Source organism: Parasteatoda tepidariorum, chromosome 6 (assembly GCF_043381705.1).
Source record: "Parasteatoda tepidariorum isolate YZ-2023 chromosome 6, CAS_Ptep_4.0, whole genome shotgun sequence".
In the NCBI taxonomy this organism is placed as follows: Eukaryota; Metazoa; Arthropoda; class Arachnida; order Araneae; family Theridiidae; genus Parasteatoda; species Parasteatoda tepidariorum.
In genome coordinates this window covers 30,897,727-30,917,985 of record NC_092209.1, presented here as the reverse complement: position 1 = coordinate 30,917,985, position 20,259 = coordinate 30,897,727, and the positions used below count along the sequence as shown (strand labels likewise).

Genomic DNA, 20,259 nt, shown 5'->3' with positions numbered 1-20,259 from the left:
TCTTCTATTGGTTAACACGGTCACTATTGTTTTTATATACGTTATTATTTATAAAGTCAGGGTTCCACCAAAAACAGTTCAATCATTTCGGGTTCCATAGCTGAAAAAATTGGGAACAGCTGTTATATGTTATACCATGGCACATATTTGAAGCAAATTTTAATTTCCCACTTTTTCCAAAATGTCCACTTGATTTTCAAATTGTGAGACTTGTAGTTTTTTAGTTGTCTTTAATCTTTTATTATCGACGGCGTTGTGTCAGAATTCAAACACAATAGAAAGATCTTTTATTTTTACTGATTTATTTTTACTATTTTACTTACTATTTTTTTAAAGAGTTATATGACTGAACATATAACATGATATTTTATACTAATCGAACACTTTTTAAATAAATTTTAATGTTTTTTTTTTATTTTTTTATTTTTTTTAAATTATTTAGTTGATTTTTAAAATGTGAAAATAGAGTTTTTTAGTTGTCTTTTTTATTATCGGCACCGATATGTCGCAGTTCTAAGGCAACTGATAAATTTTTTGTTTTTTAATTTACTTTTATTTTAAAGGGTTATATATCGGAAAATATAACATTATATATTATACTAAGTCACACATTTGAGAATTTTTTTTATTTTTCCTTTTTTTCAAAACGTTTAGTTAATTTCTTAAATTGTGAAACTTGTAGTTTTATTTATTTATTTATTTATTTTTATTTATTTAATTTTATAGTTATTTTAACCTTTTATCATCAGCTCCGTTATGTCAGAGTTCAAACACAATAGAAAGATCTTTAATAAGAAATTTTTTAGTTCACTTTTTCTGAAAATTCTGAAAACTGAACATGTAACATGTTCCTGAAAACTGAACACGTAACATGTTATTTTATACTAATGGCACAAAAGCGAAGCAAGTTTTTTCCCCTCATTTTTCAAAAATGTTTAGTTAATTGTAACAATAGCTAGTTTTGTAGTTCCTTAGTCGTGCCACTCTTTGATTACAGGTGTTGTTGAGTTGGAGTTTAAACAAAAGTAAGATATTTTTCATTAACTAAGCTCCTTAGGAAAAACTTTATAGAATATATAGATATAACATAACATATGCCATGCTATGTTCTACTAAAACACACTTCCAGGATAATTATTTGATTCTTGCATTTCTAAAATGTTCAATTAACTCTTAAAATAGCTTGATATAAAATTTTAATTATTCTAACTAAAAACAACTGCAGATTTTTACTGAATTTCTTTAAAAAAACTTTTATATGACTGATACATAATATGATATAGCTCATATCCAAAATTAGCATTAAACTTTTACTTTTTCAAAATAATTAGCTATTACAAGGGTTGTAGTCCATTATTGTTTAAATTTTTTAATTTAGGCACCACTTTGTCTTTTCCTTGTTGTTTTTTCTATTACAGACACCATGACATAAAATCATTTATTCTGAAAATATACTTTTCAGTTTCGTATTTTTTACTTAATGTGTGATAAGCATTATTATTTTGAAAACCAGAATTTCTGACAAACCATTACCATATGAAAGAAAAATTACCAAATGAATGGTTTAAATACCGTATATGAATGGTTGAAATGAATGGTTTAAATACCGTTAATATCAAAATTAGGCTGTTGCTGTTTTTTATTAGAAATGTTATATCATACAGTACCGTAATTCTTCTAGTTTTCTTTTTGTAGCGTGTAGAACCATATCATTCATTCATTCAAATATTTTAAGAGATTGTTATATTATATGATGAAACACTGTTTAATTTAATACTTTATTAAAGATGCACCATATTATTCTTTGATGTACCGGTATTATGATTCAATGTTAATCCGATTTTTCTGTGGGAAATGTCTTAAATTCCTGAAAACTCAATTCAGGAATAACATGGGACCATAATAATATAGTTAAAACTTCTTAAACTATTTAAACTAACTCGTTACTCGTAATATGGCTACTAAAACCATTTATTTGCAATTTAAAAAAAAGTTTTCCGATTTCTTTTTGTTTAAAAATATTAGTTTTAAAATTCAACAATGAATAACTTTATACTTAAGAAAATTAATTATAAAATTTTATTTCTATCTTATAATTCTGAGCTATATTAATTCTATTCTTTGTATCAATTCTATTTTCTATATCTTAAAATATTAACCGGTTAAATGTCATAAATTAATGAACTTTTTGAATTTCACACAATGATAAAATTCTGGAAAAATTACCATACTTCATGGTAATGATATTTATCTTTTAAAAAAACTGTAAATCTGGTAATAGAACCAAAATTTAAGGTATTAATAAAACATTCATTTGCTAGTTTTCCCATTTATATGGTAACGGTTTTCCAAAAATTCTGGATTTTAAAATTACAGTTCTTATTACCAACCATTTGGTTAAAAATACAAAACTGAAAATTAATTTAACCGAATAAATAGTTTTTATCCTATACTCTAAGGAAACATGAGAAAATTATCAAATTTTGCCACATTTACCAAATTTTATCATATATTATAAGTCTTTATTTTATGGTTAACTTAACCAGAACCATAACCTAAGTGCTTCTGTAAAAATTACCGAGTTTTTTTTTGGTGTTCACATAGTGCCAGAAACACAGTAAATTTAGTCATATTCTAGTAGTTTTGATAGTATTTTTTGTCTCAGTTCAAATTTAAAAAAAGAAAAGATTCAACTCGTTTAGTTGATTTTCAGAAAGAAGACTTATTCGAATTTCGATTTAATAAAGAGTATAGCAAACAAAAAATTTGTATTAAATTTGTATAATTTGTAATTCAGTACAGTCATTTAACCAAAAAGTATCTGAGATTATTAGGGTAAAGATTTTGTCACACATAAATGCTTCTCATAAATTTTATCAAGCGAATAAGTTTTTGCAAGAAATAATTGTTTACATAAATTATATCAAAAACTGATTAAAGATAGTGCAATCATAAACAACATTATGGATTAAAGTACGAATGTCATGTGTAGTTCCTTTTCCAACTTCTTACCAATTTTGCCAAGAGTGTTTGAGAGACAAATGAAAAAATAATATTTAATACATTTTATTTTTTATTTAATTAATTATGCTGCGATTGAGAGGAAGACTAAAATGTAATGTCTCTTAAATTTATTGCGAAATACTCCCATGTATTATTTGTAACTAAAATTATTTGACATTGATTTATAAGAGAAGAAATAAATTACACTTGATTTGATATATGTATATTATAGTACCATATAATCATATTTAAAGAGGGTATTCAAGGTCGGCATATTAGTCTCCCAGTGTGCTTTATTTTTTATTAAGGGTTGAGTTTAAAAACAAAATGAAAATAAATTCTGAAATTTTCTATTTTATTTACAATACAAAATTTTAAAATTGTCTGAACAGTAAATGGGAAGTGTTTTTTGTTTTTGTTTTTTCTAAAAATTAAGTTTGTATTAATTACATGAAATAATTGTTTTTAAATATCTGCACTGAGAAAAAATGATCAAAACAACCAGAGTGTGTTAAAACCATGTTTCTGGCTCTAGGGGAACACTAAAAATTTTGTTAATTTTTACCGAAGTGCTTTGTTATTGATTTTGGTAAAATTAATAATAAAATATCGTTTTACAATAAATTATAAAATTTGGTAACTGTGACAAAATTCGGTAATTATGGCATGAACTTTTAGCATTTAAAAAAATTTTATATTGTTAATTATGGATTTAAATTTCTTTTATGAAATTTTAATATCATAAAAGTAAACTATGTCTGATTTCTGCTCTTGATTCTTGATTTTTTTGACATCTAGATAGATAGACAAGTGTTTTTTTTTTCTTCTGATATAATCATGATTGTTCTTTTAAAATTCTTAAGCGAATTCTTAAGCTAATAATTCTTTTGAAATTCTTCAGATTGTTCTTTTGAAGAATTTTAATCTTTGTAAGAAATGCTATGCTTAAAATATTCCTGGTATTAAAATATTCTTTCGAAATTCTAATTACGATATTCCAATATTGTACAAGTAAACTATGTTTAAAATATTTTTGGTTCCTGACATTCTACTCATTAACAAATTTCAAAACTTAAATATTAAATATCTATAATAATTTATAGTATGTTTTTTTTTTATTTGCAATTTTATGTATTATATTTAATATATTTTTTAAAAAATTCAATCTCAATCTTCAAAGTTAAAAAAAAAATTTAAATAACGAGTACACGAAATAGAAAGGAAACAAAGACCACACACTGATTTGTATTATTTTATCTTTATTTATACGTTTTTTGTAATACGGTATTAATTAAACTCAATTGACTAATCCAATGGCTAGAAAAAAAATCCCACCGGCTAAAACTGTTTCTTTTACGGCAGCATATCAACAATCTCCGTCGAAAAACTTAGTCGCAAAATACGTCGAGCATGAACCGGTTTCTTACTTTTCCTTTTATTTCTCAAAATGTTTTTATTTTTTTTATAAAAAAAAGAAGGAAAAAATAGCATTTTTAGAGGAAAATAAATTACAAGTTTAGGAATTTAATGACATATGCACACTAATGTTATTCCCCCAACCCTCTATACGAACCAAACACGAGAAAATTAATTACGTAAGAAGTCAACCGTATAATGAAACAACAAAATCATTTTAATGAAAATAAATAGATATTTTATGTAAATTTTCACCATCAAAGGCAGTTAAAGCTGGATCGTAAAAGATAAACATTAGATTTGTCCTTTAATTAATTTTATTATTAAAGCGTGATTTACGTATTTTTTTAAAAATTTTTTTTACATTGCATTTATTTTTAATATAGTTTTGTCTTTAATGGATTAAAATAATATTCTGTATTGTTACTTCAAAATCAAATTTCAAATTTTATAAGGCAATTTCGGATGTTTTATTATTTAAAATAAATGAAAAGCTTTATTTTATAACAGCAATTTAATTTATGGAAAGCTTTGAAAATAATCATATCGATTCTAATTAAAATAAAGAAATTTTTTGTTTAGCAATAATAAGTAATAAAGTACGGTTTCTTAACAATACTTGTACATTATTCTTTCTAGTTAAATAATTGTACAGAAATTGTATGGATAGTACTAAAATAAAAATAAAAATAAAAATAAAGCTTTTTAAAGTAAGTTAAATTACAATGCAAAACATTCTTTTTTTAAATTTATAACTGCAAATTTTATTGATCAAAAACATTTAAAAATTAATCCTTTTTAAACTTAAAACAATTTTGTCTTTTGTCTTTGGGCATAAATCTCTTTGAGTTAAATATCTAATTAATAATTTTATGTCTAATAAAAATATACTTTCTTTACAATAATAAGTTATATTATGATTCGAAAACAGAATATATGCATGATAGCAATTTTATGAACCTTATTGCAAAAATTGCTTGCCATCAACTAATAAATATAAAATATGTGTAAGTCCTAAATGTAATATGTATATATCTTCTGTATCACTTTCATCACCAGTAAAAGCATTTTTCCTTTAAAACGCTTTGCAATTTCTGACTGTGCAGTTTGAAGCCTAAAGCAATATCATGTTTTTTAATGTAGTAAACAATATTTTTTATCATCATTGAGTACATTTTTGTACGTTTTGGGATTAAAATAGTTTTCTAAAAAAAATGTTGCTCTAATTGATGAGTCACGAAGTGATTTTAAAAAATATCTAGTTACTGTATTTATCACCTTGTATTACTTTCATTACCAATTAAAGTATTTATCTTTCAAAATGTACTGCAATTTTTGATTCTACACTTCAGGAAGACAGATTTACTCTTGATTGAGAAAACTACTAACAATTTTTCATAGCAATTTTAAATAAATAGGAAAGTATTAATATCACATTAAGGAATAATACGAATAAAAAACTATTTTGAATGATAAACTGTCTGTAGTTAAAATAAAATATAAAATAAATAAAACATATATAGTTAAAATAAAATATAAAATAAATAAATTATAAGGGTTTTCAATTGGATTCATTTATTAAAAGAATATTACTTAAGCAATTTATAGTTCGATAATGTTTGGTAATATAATAGTAGTAGAAATAATTTATAATAATGTCATTTTAATGCGTAAAGATATCATATAACTAATGTTTCTCATTAATTAATGAAAATAATGTGCAAAACTTATAAATTTGCTTTCTGGATTTATTATTTGCATTAAACTAACAAAAGCACTGGGGTTTACATTTAATATTAGTTACAATATACTTCTAATTATATTTAACATAAGTTATGTATTATTTTTTTGAAGTGTCGAGGTATGGATGTTGGCTGCCATTAAAAGATTTAAGCAGTAGAAGTTATATTATCAATTTAGCAGTAAAACGTCTGAATTGAAATTAATAAGTAAGTTCCGCTCATAAATTTGCTTAACAGATTCATTATGTGCATTAAACTAACAAAAGATACAGGGGTTTATATTTAAAATTATAGTTCCATTATACTTCTAATTATTCGTTATAAACTTCTTTTTAGATTTAATTACATATTATTTTACATATTATACATATTATTTTACATATTATACAAATTATTTTACATATTATACATATTATTTTACATATTATACATATTATTTTATAGATAAGTTACATACTATTTTTAGGATAGTCATGATATAGATCTTGGATGCCGACAGCCATTAAAAGATTAAATTGGTAAAAGATACATTATTTTACTTCCGAACTGAAATTAGTCAATTTCGCTCATAAATTGGCTTTGCAAATTCATTATTTCCATTAAATTAAAGGAAGACATTAGAGTTTATATTTAATATTAGCTGCATAGCACTTCTAATTATTAGCTATTTTAAACTTTTAATTAGATTTAATTTAAGTTACATATAATTTTTAGGAGCGTCATAATATAGACCTAGATGCTGACGGCCATTAAAAGATTAAAAGGGCAGATGATATATCATTTTACTTCTGAACTGAAATTATTCAGTTCCACTCATAAATTTGCTTTGCAGTAATCATTTAATAGTAATTATTTCCATTAAATTAGCAAAAGACAATGAGATTTACATTTATTATTAGCTACATTACACTTCTAATTATTCGTTATATTAAACTTCTAATTACATTTAATTTAAGTTACATATTATTCTTAGGAGCGTCATAAAAACTTTGATGCTGAGTGCCATTAAAGGATTAAAGTAGTAGAAGATATATTATTTTACTTTTAAATTTAAATTAATCAGTTCCGCTCATAAATTTTCTGTACAGATTCATTATTTGCATTTATTGCAGCAAATTAACAAATTAATTCCTATATATAGTGTAAAAACTATTTTCAATAAATAGTAACTTTCATTTTTTGCCACTAAAGAACGTGTGCTATTAAGTTTGTTTTTCGTCTACATACATTACATCGATTGAAAGTTAAACAAGAATTACTATTCAATTGTGAAAATACATTAATTTCGCATGATTCTGTTCAATTTTGAGAAGGAAATTATTCGCGTTGATCAATATGATTACATTTATCATGCTGACATTGGTATTGTAATTATATAGTTTATCTTAATATACATCCGAAAATTCGTCTATGACATGTTTATCATCATTAATATAAACTTACACCTACAGTTTATTTGTTTTTTAATGTTTATTACAAATATGAAAGGAAGTAACAAAGAATATCTAAAACAGTATCTATAAATTAATAAATATGAAGAAAAAAAAATTCACCTACCCAGCTTTCACTTTTTTTTTATTAACAAATTTTTTCAATGCCTATAAACATGTTAACAAAATTGAATTATCGATAAAGGCTAAAGAATAACAAATATTATACAATATCAATTGATTCATTGAGATTAGCTAAAATTTGACATTCTTACTTTACCAATATTCAAATAAATTGGGATTTGGTTACATTTTAAAAAGCCGTAGATTGTTTGTTGTATTTCGTTCAACCTGTTAGATTTTGCGTGTTTAATTGGTTTACTTATTTTATGTTAGATTTTTTCCAATAAAAGTAATTATTTTCAGAACTGGAAGAAACGCAATATTATTTTGTATGATATGCTTTTATCCAATAAATAAGACAAACAAACGAAAATAAATTAAATTTATTTAATCGTTAGATTAAGTTGTATTCATAATTTATTTTAGCATTTGCAAATAAATCTTTTGAATTTATTAAAATGATTAAGTTACCATGTCAATTTAATTTTACAACAAAAGAAATCGAATATCATTTAAAATGTTTGTTTTTTTGTCAAAGATATCTAAACATTTAGTAAATTATTAAATATTCAGTTTAAAATATCCAAGTTCGTATTGACCAATAAAACCCTTATCTCTCAGGTCTATACATCATTTCTCATTATAAACCAATCATTTTTTGAATTGGATATTAGTTTTTTTTATACTATGTCTTTCGAAGATAATATATCAGAAAATCGTTTTTATCACATATTGATCAAAAAAACTAGTAGACCTATTCAGGCAAAAATGTGAAAACCTAATAATTTCAGAGTTGTTATAATTAAACGTTTTTTCATTATATTGAACCTTCATATATATATATATATATATATATATATACATAAATTACTACATAAAATTATGTAAGTATCTACTTAGATATTCCATCACTGGCTATCATAAATCAAGTACTAAATTCTCATTGCAGGTCTAAGTTACTCCATTTTAGGGGGGTAATTAAAACAAATTTGCTTTTAATTTCTTTAAAATGTAGTCCCGCAGTGAACTGATCATTAAGACACTGCTCCCAGCAGATCCCCGAAGTCAAGCACCACTGGCTGCTGTCAGTGGGCGGGTGGGTGACCACTTGTATAAATCTTCATACGGACCGAGGGTGTGCGGTATTGGTCCTCGTTAAACTGTTCTACCGTAAAGTGCTCAGCTTCGCTTACAGGTCGTCGGGCTACCGAAGCGGGGGTGCCATCCCTGATGGCATGTCTTCGGATCATCCTCAGGGATGCTTCCCAGACCGTCGCCAATAGCCCATTGTGCAGCTCTAGTGCGACGTGATTGAACTTCAACAACAATATCTTTAAAATATATGCTATACAAAACTTTTATGCGACTAAGCATATAAGGAAACTATAGATCCAATTTTTAGAATATTTTGCTAATCTCGAATATAAATGCTCTTAAATTGACAAAGGATTTTAATTAAAAAGTCGCTTAAATTCGATTTACGGTATCAAAGACACATCATTAAATATTTTATTACATTTAAATGTTCGCAGAAGGAAACTATAAATTAAAAAAATTATGTTTTACACTAATTAATCTGTCTCTAAATAATGGATAAATGGATAAAATGGATAAAATAAATGGATAAATGCTCATAAATGGATAAAAGCATTAAATCGAAAAGCAGTTTAAGTAACTTCGTATGACGGTATCAAAGGCATAACATTAAATTTTATATCACAATTAAATGTTGAAAATGTCACAGAACATGCTGATGTATAAATTTTTATTATTTGATGATAACTCTTAACTAAAATTTTTATATTTGTGCTGACAACTATCATACTTTTAAATATAATTTTTGACAATCTATCAGATTTCAGAGTAAAACATTAGAGCCAACAATAGTCTTTAATTGAATACAAATTTGTCTTGGTGTTAACTAAGAAATGCATATTTGAGGAAGACGCTCCAAGTAATTGTGCAAATTCAGCAGGTTGTTAATTCAATTAACCAAGTTTGGAAACAATAAAAAGTTACCCCTCGACAACTCACCCGGGTGTCAAATCAGAATATCATTATCTTCTGAAAATCTGTAAAAGTCACTCAAAATTATAACTCGTCAGGGTAATAATCCAAAAAATCATAGTTCCAAAATGTGGAAAAATTCATCAGGGTGTTAATTAAAATAATAATCTTTAAATAAGTAGAAAATCTAATACGATTGAAAACATCAGGATGTTAATTTAGACAATCCTACTAATAATCCTGTCCTTTAAAATCGCAGAAAAATAACCAAAATAAACTAGTCAGGGTGTTAATTCAGAGTTAGCCAAGATTCAGAGCATCATTGGACTTTATAAACGTATGAGTCTCCCAAATTCAACTGATCAGGGTAATAATCCAGAAAATCACAGTTCAAAAATGTGGAAAAACCTTTCCAAGAAAAACTCATCAAGATGTTAATCAAAATAATAATCTTATTATAAGTAGAGAATCCAATGCGAGTGAATTCATCAAAGTGTTAATTTAGATAATCCTACTAATAATCCTGTACTTTAAAATCACAGAAAGATTACCTTATGTTAACTTGTCAGGGTGTTAATTCAGAATATCATAACACTTTAAAAACATATGAAAATTATCCACAAAACAACTGGTCAGGGTGATAATTCAGAAAATCAAAACTCAAAAATGTGAAAAAGTTTTCCGAGGAATCAGGATATTAATTTAAAAAAGTATCTTTGTGAAAAATCAATCCCGTAAGAATTCCTCAGGTATTTTTTATACAGATAATTCCACTTTAAAAACGTAGAATAATTACAAGAAGTTAACTCATCAGTGTTTTTATTCTGAACACTATATTTTAAAAATGCTGAAAATCATTCCGCAAGAAACTAATTTACTATTGATTTAAAACATTAGAAATGTGTATAAATAACAGTGTATGTGTAAAAATAAAGTCCTATTTTTTACACATAACCTTATATTTTGAAAGCTATAAATTATAAAAGTGAATAAGAAATAATGTTGAAACAGAACAGAAGGAACTGGCGCATCTTTAATTATTTTTCTCTCGTTAAGAAATAGAAAATTATCACGTGAAAAAAATCTCTTAAGAAATTGCTGGTTTACAGTACGACTACTGTGCAATTTATATCGTCCCCAAGGTAAATCTTAACTGCGTGGTGGCAAGTTTAGAGTATTAGCCATATTATTATACATGAGTCGTATTCTTAATTATAGGAAATGTATAACTACACTTGAATTATTCACCCGTGATGTGATAGTATTATCTGAATGTTCTTATTTTGCAATGTTAATTATTTAAGTACAACCTTTGAGCTAATTGGAGGAGAAAAAAACTGTTCAAACTGTTAATTTTAGAAAAGCAAATTATTATTTAAAAGAAAATTACAGTAACTCGTAGTGTTAATTTTATTCGAAATGCTAATAAGTCTGAATGAAATATTAAAATTACTAGAATTAGTAAAAAGTAATGTAAACTTACATGGAATATTAATTACAGTGTAACATTTCTGAATTTTTAAACTAAAAACTGGTTTTAAACTTATAGTAAATTAGTATTTCCATTACCGAGTATACCGCAACTGAAACCAACCGTAAACCAAAGTAAGCGGTATTTTCCGTTCATACGGTAACGGTTTACCGGAAATTTTCGATTCCAAAACTATAGTCCTTATTACCACACTTTTAGTAAAAAAATACAAAAGTTCAAAATAAATTGATCCGAATAAATAGTTTTTACGCGATACTCTTAGGTATCATGATAAATATAACAAATTTTACCACATTTATCAAATTTTACCACAGTCAACAAATTTCATCACATATTATAAGAAAATATATTTTTGTTTTTTTTTTAACATAATCATTACTAAAGCACTATGGTAAAAATATACTTCGCTTTTTGATGTTCCCATAAATCCTGAAAAACAATAAATTTTACCATATTCTGGTAGTTTTGAACATGTTTTTTTTTTTTTTTTCGAAGTGTGATATCATTTGAACTTGCTGCAACCTCAATACGATTGTGAAATCATAATATCATTCTAAAAAAACTTGGTCACACGATTCGATGATACAATTTAACGTCTAATTAGCACCATGTAAGGAGAGAAAAGTCAGTTCAACGTTGAACCAACTTTTCAATTCATCTCAACACCATATTAAGCTGCGTCTATAATATGGTTCAACATGCTGAAAACTTTTATAAAACTTGCAAATAAAATAAAATAATAAGTTGCATAAAAAATTGAAAAACTGCATCAAGAAAATCTACCAGTGCACATTTCTGAAAAATTTCATGAAAAAAAAAACACTTAATATTATAGATGCAGTATAAATACTGTATTCTACACTGAGAAAATAATATGGTCAAAACTGCTAGAATACGGTAAAATTTACCGTGTTTTTGCATCTATAGGAAGACAAAGAGCTCGATAACTTTTCCCAAAGCACTTTGGATAAGTTATAAATAAAATATAATTTTATAATATGCAATAAAATTTGTTAAATGTGGTAAAATTTGGTAATTACTTTTCAGTTTTGTACTTTTTACTAAACGTGTGGTAATAAGAACTATAATTTTCCAGTAAACAACAACCATATAGACGGAAAAATTGCCAATGAATGGTTTAAATACCATATATAATGATTTCTATTACCAGAAATATGTTTGTTTTTTTTACCAGAAATGCCATTACCATACAGTACGGTCATTTCACCAAAATTTTCCCCCTTGTAGCATTAATCATTTTAAAACTATGTAACGCTGAAAAAAATAGTTGCAAACTGATGTAATTAAAATCAGCATTTTTGGATGTTTCCTAAGATTTAGAAAACACGTTATTTGTATAAAAAAATCTTTATAAACTAAAAAAACAAAATTTTACATTAAAATAAATTACGGTTTTTCTTGAATTCAATTTTATCAACGCAACATCTTCTAATCCCGCCATGGATGGAAAAAAAAAATTTTTTTTTCTTGCACAATAATAGGATGCGCTGTGTTTACAATGGCCTCGGTCTTGTTTACCCATTCAGATAACTATAACGGAAATAGGGCAAGAGTTAATTTATTTAAAATTACAGTCATCAAAGCATCGCGTGTGGTCAGTAATTTGAGGGTGGCTAGACCGCCGGACAAGAGAAAACGGTCACTTGACCCTTTTTCTCCCATCAACTTTCTCATAAGAGACTTCTCAAGCTTATGTTCGACTTTTACTTTTTTCAGAAGAAAAAAAAAATTATAAATTCAAGGCTATCGACTATTGCTGATAGCTGCCTTATTGATTTATGAAGTAGTTTTCGTTTGAATAAATTATTTTGATACAACAGATAAAAAATTTTATTACAAGAATATCAAATGCATTTTAAACTACATTATTTCAAATGGTATTAAAAATGTATATAATATTCCATTATTCCTATAGTTTTTAAAGCATAAATATTATTTTAAAATAACATTGTTAACAATGAATTTTATATAGTTTTTATCCTAAGTCCGACAGCTAGCTCATTGTCTTATTCTTTTTAAGAATAGAATAGTTTATTTATAATAGTTAAAACAGAGAAGTTATCATTTAAACAAACAATTTTTTCTTATGCGTTCGTTAATAGACAAAGATTACAGTTTTTATTATAAGATAAAAATATTTTATGTAATATTAAAATGCATAATTTCAATTATTTATTGTAATTATTTATTGTAATTATTTATGTGTGATACACATTCTATTAATCCAAAGTAGCTTTTACTATTAAACATATTTAATACATAATATATATTAAATATGGTTTTTACAGATTTTGTTCTCGGTTCGATAGCTGACTCGTTAATTTTTTGAAAAGTTTTCGTACGAATAATCAATTGTTTCTTATTCTTTTGTTAGTAGTTAATATTTAGTAAGATAGAGTACATTTTTTTTTACTTCTTAGTCCATGATGAACAGTCCATACATCTAAAGTAATTTTTATGATTAAATATGGTTTATTTGTAACGATTCATATAGTTTCTGTTTGCACCTGGAAAAATTTGTAATAAATTATAATTTGCTTTTTATTATTTAAATATCATGAAGCTAAAAAATTCCGAGGGCATCTTAAATGTTAATCATCTCATAAATCTAAACTTTCTTTTTAGTGTTTGTGCAAATAATAGGATTCAAATAATAATTTGTTCAAATATTATTCAAATACAATATGAAATAGAATCAACATAAAGTAGAGACGAATAAGAATTCTGTGTAAGGCTGGATTTGCTAGTGATGATCAACTTATCGGCATACAAGGTAAAGCTCTTTGTTCAGATAATCATATTCAAATAATAATTTGTTCAACTAATATTCATATTCAATATAAAGTAAGATTAGTGTAAAATAGGGACGGATAAGTATGCAATGTAATGTTGGATGTGTTAGGGATAACCAATTTAATCGGTATACGAAGTAAGGCTTGACTATTCGTGCAGATCTTCATCAGTATACAATAAAAAGTAGGATTAATATAAAGTAGTTGTAGATAAATGTTTTAAGTAAAACTAGATCAGTATACAAAGCAATACTGGATTTATATATAAACTGTGGAGTGACAGAATAACCGCTAAAAAATACATTCGTACTTAAAATATCTTTAAAATCAACCATTGTTACGTGAAATTACTCATTACCAAACTTGCAAATTTGTTGTACAAAGAGAAAACCTCGAAAGAATTTTAATATTAAAGAGAGGGCTAAAGAGTTCAGTCTACTCATATCAAATTTATTCATAGTAGAGGGGTAGAGAATCGAGCCCGAACCGGCTATAAAAATCGATATTCAAACGTTAAACTTGAGGCAATGAGCATACTTTGAACTAAAATGAAGTTCAAAGTTTCAGAATTGATCAAAACTTAAACTACGTTTTATAATAATGCTCAGAATTCTTCAAGCTTTTTAATACATTTCCATGTTACATGTTTATTGTTTAAAATGTTTAACATATGACAAGTTTCTTGAAGATGAATCATCAACTAATCTTTTTACATGACTTTTGAGCATTCCATCTCTAATCTCTTACTTCAAGTGTATCAATTTCATTTTACATACTTATAATTTAAAATATTTGACAAGAGGCAAGTTTAAACCATTTCTTGATGATGAATCATCAGCTGATCTTTATCCCTGATTTCTGACTTTATCTTGACTTGTGATCTTTATTCCTGACTTGACCCTATTCCTTCTATAATCTCTCACTTCAAACGCATCCATTTCATTTTACATGTTTATAATTTAAAATAGTTAACAAGTTACAAATTTAAACCATTTCTTGAAGATCATTATCCCTGACCTCTGAGCATTCCATCTCTAATCTCTTACTTCAAGTCATCAATTGCAATTTACATGTTTATAATTTCAAATATTTGACAAGTGACAAATTTAAAACACTTCTTGAAGATGAATCATCAACTGATCCTTATCCCCGATATCTGAATGTTCCATCTTTAACCTCGTACTTCAAGCGCATCTGTTTCATTTTACATATTTATAATTTAAAATTTTTGACAAGTGACAAGTTTAAAACATTTCATGAAGATGTATCATCAACTGATCTTTATCCCTGACTTCTGAGTATTCCATCTCTAATCTCTTACTTCAAGCGCATCAACTAACTCAACGAATCGACAGACTTCGGGTAACTAGTAATGACTTTTAAAAGCAATTTACGAACGGAATGATTGAAGTGAAAACAATCCAGGATGCGAGGCCACTAAACCATCAATTTATGATTTTCGGATTTATGTGCGAACGCTTATAAACCAGATATTAAGTTAAATGGACCGATACTGCCTTCAGATTATCTCAGTCCCTTAACACGAAAAAAATTAATAAAAATAAAAATAAATCATGCAAAAAAATAAGAAGGTCACAATCGAAAAATGCCATTTTCTTTGCATCAGCACCTTGAGTCTAAATCGTGACTTTCTGATTTCGTGTTCTTGACTTTGATTGGTTAAAACATTGACGAGTGGGCGGAGTTGAAATGATATTTTCAACTTAGTTTTTTACTACTTGACTAGACCATATGACGACTGAACATCCGGGTATTCAAGGACAACAGTCTAGAGACATGACCATTCTTCCAAGAAGATGCTGGAAGAAGAAAAAAAATTCCTTATGATTTTTTTTTTTTTTTAAGAAAATGTAAGTAAATTGCAGATGAATTGCTCCAGCCTTTTTGATGGGAAAATAATTTGCAAGCCAAAATTACTACGATTTAATTGAAGGTAATTTTGAGACTCAGAATTTTATTTGAGTATCTAACGGTCTATCCTTTGATCTTTCGTCTTTGGAAAATAAATAAGAATGTTAAAAGAAAATAAGATATCACTCAAGATTTGCTCCCGGATTTCTCAAAATAATATTCCCATTTGAATGACAAAAGGAAAATTTTTCAGGCGTTGTAAGTTAAATCTTGTTAAATAAACAAAGATACTCATCGCTTATGGGGAATATATATATATATATATATANATATATATATATATATTGTAAATTTAAAAAATTTTAATGTTTAACGATTGTTACGAGAAACTTTTAGGGAAGTTTAGGGCATATCATCAGGATTAAAAAAAATTGCTTAGGAACCGATGTCCTGAAATGTCTTCGTGACCTGCCAGGTTCGCTTCCCTATTACGAACTGTTCCTTCGTGTGCTTCTGAACAGTTCATAAAAGGGAAACGCCCTTAGCCGCGTACGATGACATTTCTGGGCATGGATTAATATGTAATTTTAATTCTAATGATATGCTCTAACTCCCCTAGAAGTTTGTTGCAACATTTATGCGATCTCCTGTTATATGCAACGTTTATAACATTTCGACAAAAAACAGACTGATAAAAAATTTAACTTTTTGTGCAAAACTAGTTTTAGATTTGAAATCCCTCCTCCCGTATTAGTTAAGATCAAATATTTGTATAAATGCAACAAAAAATATATTTCCCAGTATAACCAATATATCATTTAAAAACGATTGAAGCAATCATGACAATCAGCATTTCCTATCCATCAAAACATTATGAAATTTGTACTATATTTGAATATGCATTCATAGCAATTTAAATAATGACTTATTTAGTAAAAATGGGAGCCGAGGTTGACATCTTGTCCTCTTCTAAGTTAAATGACTGACGGAGCATAACTGATTATGAATTTGAAAAGACCGAAACAATTGATAATTGATAGTCAACTTCCCTGCAGTCAACCGAACATAATTATGATCTTAATATTTAGGGGGGTGATAGTCCATGCCTAATGTTTAGGTTGTACTTTCTTTTACTAAACATATTTTGGGCGAGGTATTTTTCTTCTATATTAATGTCTCTATTTTAATGCTAAAAACATAAGGCGGGTAATATTTTAGGGTCCAATTAAAATTTCGTGCTACTTCATTTAATTTTTAGATCCCGGTTTTTACTGGGTTTCTAATAATATTCCAAGGATATTGGGTTGTTTTATATCCAATTAATTTATTTAGTTTTTTTTTTCTTTCTATAAAAGGGAGAACATAATTTCGTACGAAATCAGTAGATTCTGTAAAATTTTTTGAATTTTTTTTCCAATGCAATTTACTGAAGATATTATGTAAAATTGTTTGAATTTTTTTTCCAATGCAATTTACTAAAAATATGGCTTAGTGAACTTTCAGTACATTGTTATGAAAATTCACAGCATTTACAATAAGTGTCTAAATGGTTACAGAAGAGGCAGATGTTAGGATGTCAAGGGGATATGGTCTGTGAGACAGAATATCATTTCAGCTTTTTTAGCCCAATGCTTTAAAAAAAATACTGCCGTATCATACCAAAAAATGAAATGTTTTGTTCATTAAAATTTCTGACGTGAAGTTTTAACTTGTTAACGGTGTCAGATTTTATCTATTCTTAGAAAGCTATAATAAAAAGTACATAACCGAAATTGTAAATAGTTCTCATTACATATTTAACCATTGTTAAAAATACACAACTAAAAGTATAACTGCAATTAGCTTCATATAATTAACTTATCTTTAGATATTTATGTATAAGATAGATGAGTCGGCTTTGCTCTTAGACCACCTCTATTATTTTTTTTTTATTGGTAGCAGCCTTTACTTATTGACTGTTTAACATACTTTATGAAGTTTGAAAATTTCCATCTTTGCTATGAGTTAATTACCTTTCAGACAAATTTCCTGAACGAAAAAAAACTAATTTTGTACTTTTTATCAAATTCATAAAGCGAATTATTTCACTAAAATACCAATTAAGTTTTTGTTGTTATTGAAAATATTTATTAGTATTAAATCAGCATTATTTAGCCATATTAATAAAAATTATATGCTTTATCATAACTAAATTTACGGGCTTATTAAAATTCCGGATCAAATCTCGGTTAAAAGTACCAACTCTTAGGGTCTACTTTCTAATTCGCATTTGCATTACATGGAGAGGAAAATCATGAAAACCTCCCACTGTTAGCCCGATGGCAAGGGGATTCTAATTCATTATCTGTTTACCCATTGAGGATATTTTACGTCAACACTGTGGTCGGTGTGAATCGAAGGCAGAACTCGCATCGATCAGGGGTCATCATATTGGGAGGCGAGAGCTGTATCTCCTGAGTCACCACGTCTCTCTCTGAGCCATTTTATATTTTATTTTACAACCGGTATTGAACAGGAGTCCCAATTCTGAGTTTATGATTATCAATGTTCAACTCTGTAGCCTTTCAATTTTAAACCCAATCCAGAAGACAAGGGAACTCCTGGATCAAGCATTGGGACAAACTAGTCTTTGTGGAACCATTGAGCCATTTCCCTCTAAGCCATTTTATTTTATTTCATTTTATAACTGTTGAACTGTAGATCAAATTTTGAGTTTGCGACTACTAATGTTTGTACCCTTGACTCCGTACTTCGTAGCCTTGTAATTTTGAGTTCAATTCAGAAGAACTCTTGGATCAAGCATTGGGAGAAGTTTGTCTTCGTAAAGCACTTTTTGATGGAACTAACCCGAATTCGCGTTACCTGGAAAGAAAAACCACGAAAACTTTACGGGTTTCCCTGATGGCAATGGGACTAGATATGCATGGTCTAGGTGGACTAGAATGCGTCTAGATATGCCTAATATGGAAAGTAAAAATTATATGTATTAGCCCATGCGAAACTATATAATTACCAAATTTAATCCCAAAAATAACTGTCAAAATTAAATGGCCTTTACCCAATTTTCATGTTTTACCCAAATCACGTCTTCCTGAAATTTATATTATAAACGAATAACTAATATCTATTGAGAATTAATTTTATTTTCATAGCACTGCAACAAAAACTAGAGAACACCAAATATTGAAAGGTGCAAACTATAAAGCATAACAAGTATCTCAAAGGCAATTAAATCTATTTATTTTAAACTGTGACACATCATTAAATTTAGTTGCTGTATTAAAAGCTTATGAAATTTTGTACCATTTTTCAAATTACTGATGCAGCACAATTGACAAAAGAGGTTCTTAACTAAAGCTTAGCTGAATGACTTAACTATTTTAAAGAAAACTACTACTTAAAAAATAAAAATTTAAATCGTCATGGTCCACTACTTTACAACTACATTCTTCTTTTTTCGCAGTGCACTTCACATCGCAAAATGAGTTTAACTTTTAGTTTGCGTAATTCATAGAATTCTGTACCGTTCTCACCTCTGTAATTTACTTTTTTATTGAAAAAAATACTTGAAAAGAGATAGTTTTCGACGTGCGGAAATAAATTATATTGTAGATGGGTTACTATAAAATGCTTAGGATATTTATGTTTATGCTTTTAACTGTTTTAAAGACGATTTTGAAACAAGAAAATATATAGTTTTCGACGTGCGGAAATAAATTATCTTACAAATGTTTTACTATATAAATGCTTAGAACATTTATGATTAGCCTTTAAACTACCTCAAAGAGGATTATAATGCAAGAAAAGAGATAGTTTCCGACGTGCAAAAATAAATTATCGTATAGATGTTCTACTATTGAATGTTCAGGACATTAATGATAATCCCTTAAACTATCTCAGAAACGATTATAATGCAAGAAAAAAGATAGTTTTCGACGTGCGGAAATAAATTATCTTACAGATGTTTTACTATTAAATGTTTAGAACATTTATGATGATTATCCTTTAAACTATCTCAGAAACGATTATAATGCAAGAAAAAAGATAGTTTTCGACGTGTGGAAATAAATTATCTTACAGATGTTTTACTATTAAATATTTAGAACATTTAGGATGATTATCCCTTAAACTATCTCAGAAACGATTATAATGCAAGAAAAGAGATAGTTTTCGACGTGTGGAAATAAATTATCTTGCACATATGCTACTATAAAATGTTTAGGATATTTATGTTTATGCTTCAAAATCTCTCAGAGACTATTTTAAAGCAAGAAAAGATATATTTTTTAACGTGCGGAAATAAATTTTGCTGCAGATGTGTTAGTATAAAATATTTATGATATTTATGTTTATACTTTTAA

At 26.9% G+C, this 20,259-nt stretch overlaps 1 long non-coding RNA gene across 1 annotated transcript in view; it reads left to right on the top strand.

The window, feature by feature from the left end:
- LOC122269424 (uncharacterized) overlaps positions 1-20,259 on the top strand; it is a 33,136-nt gene that overhangs the window by 1,002 nt on the left and 11,875 nt on the right. The window lies entirely within an intron of this gene.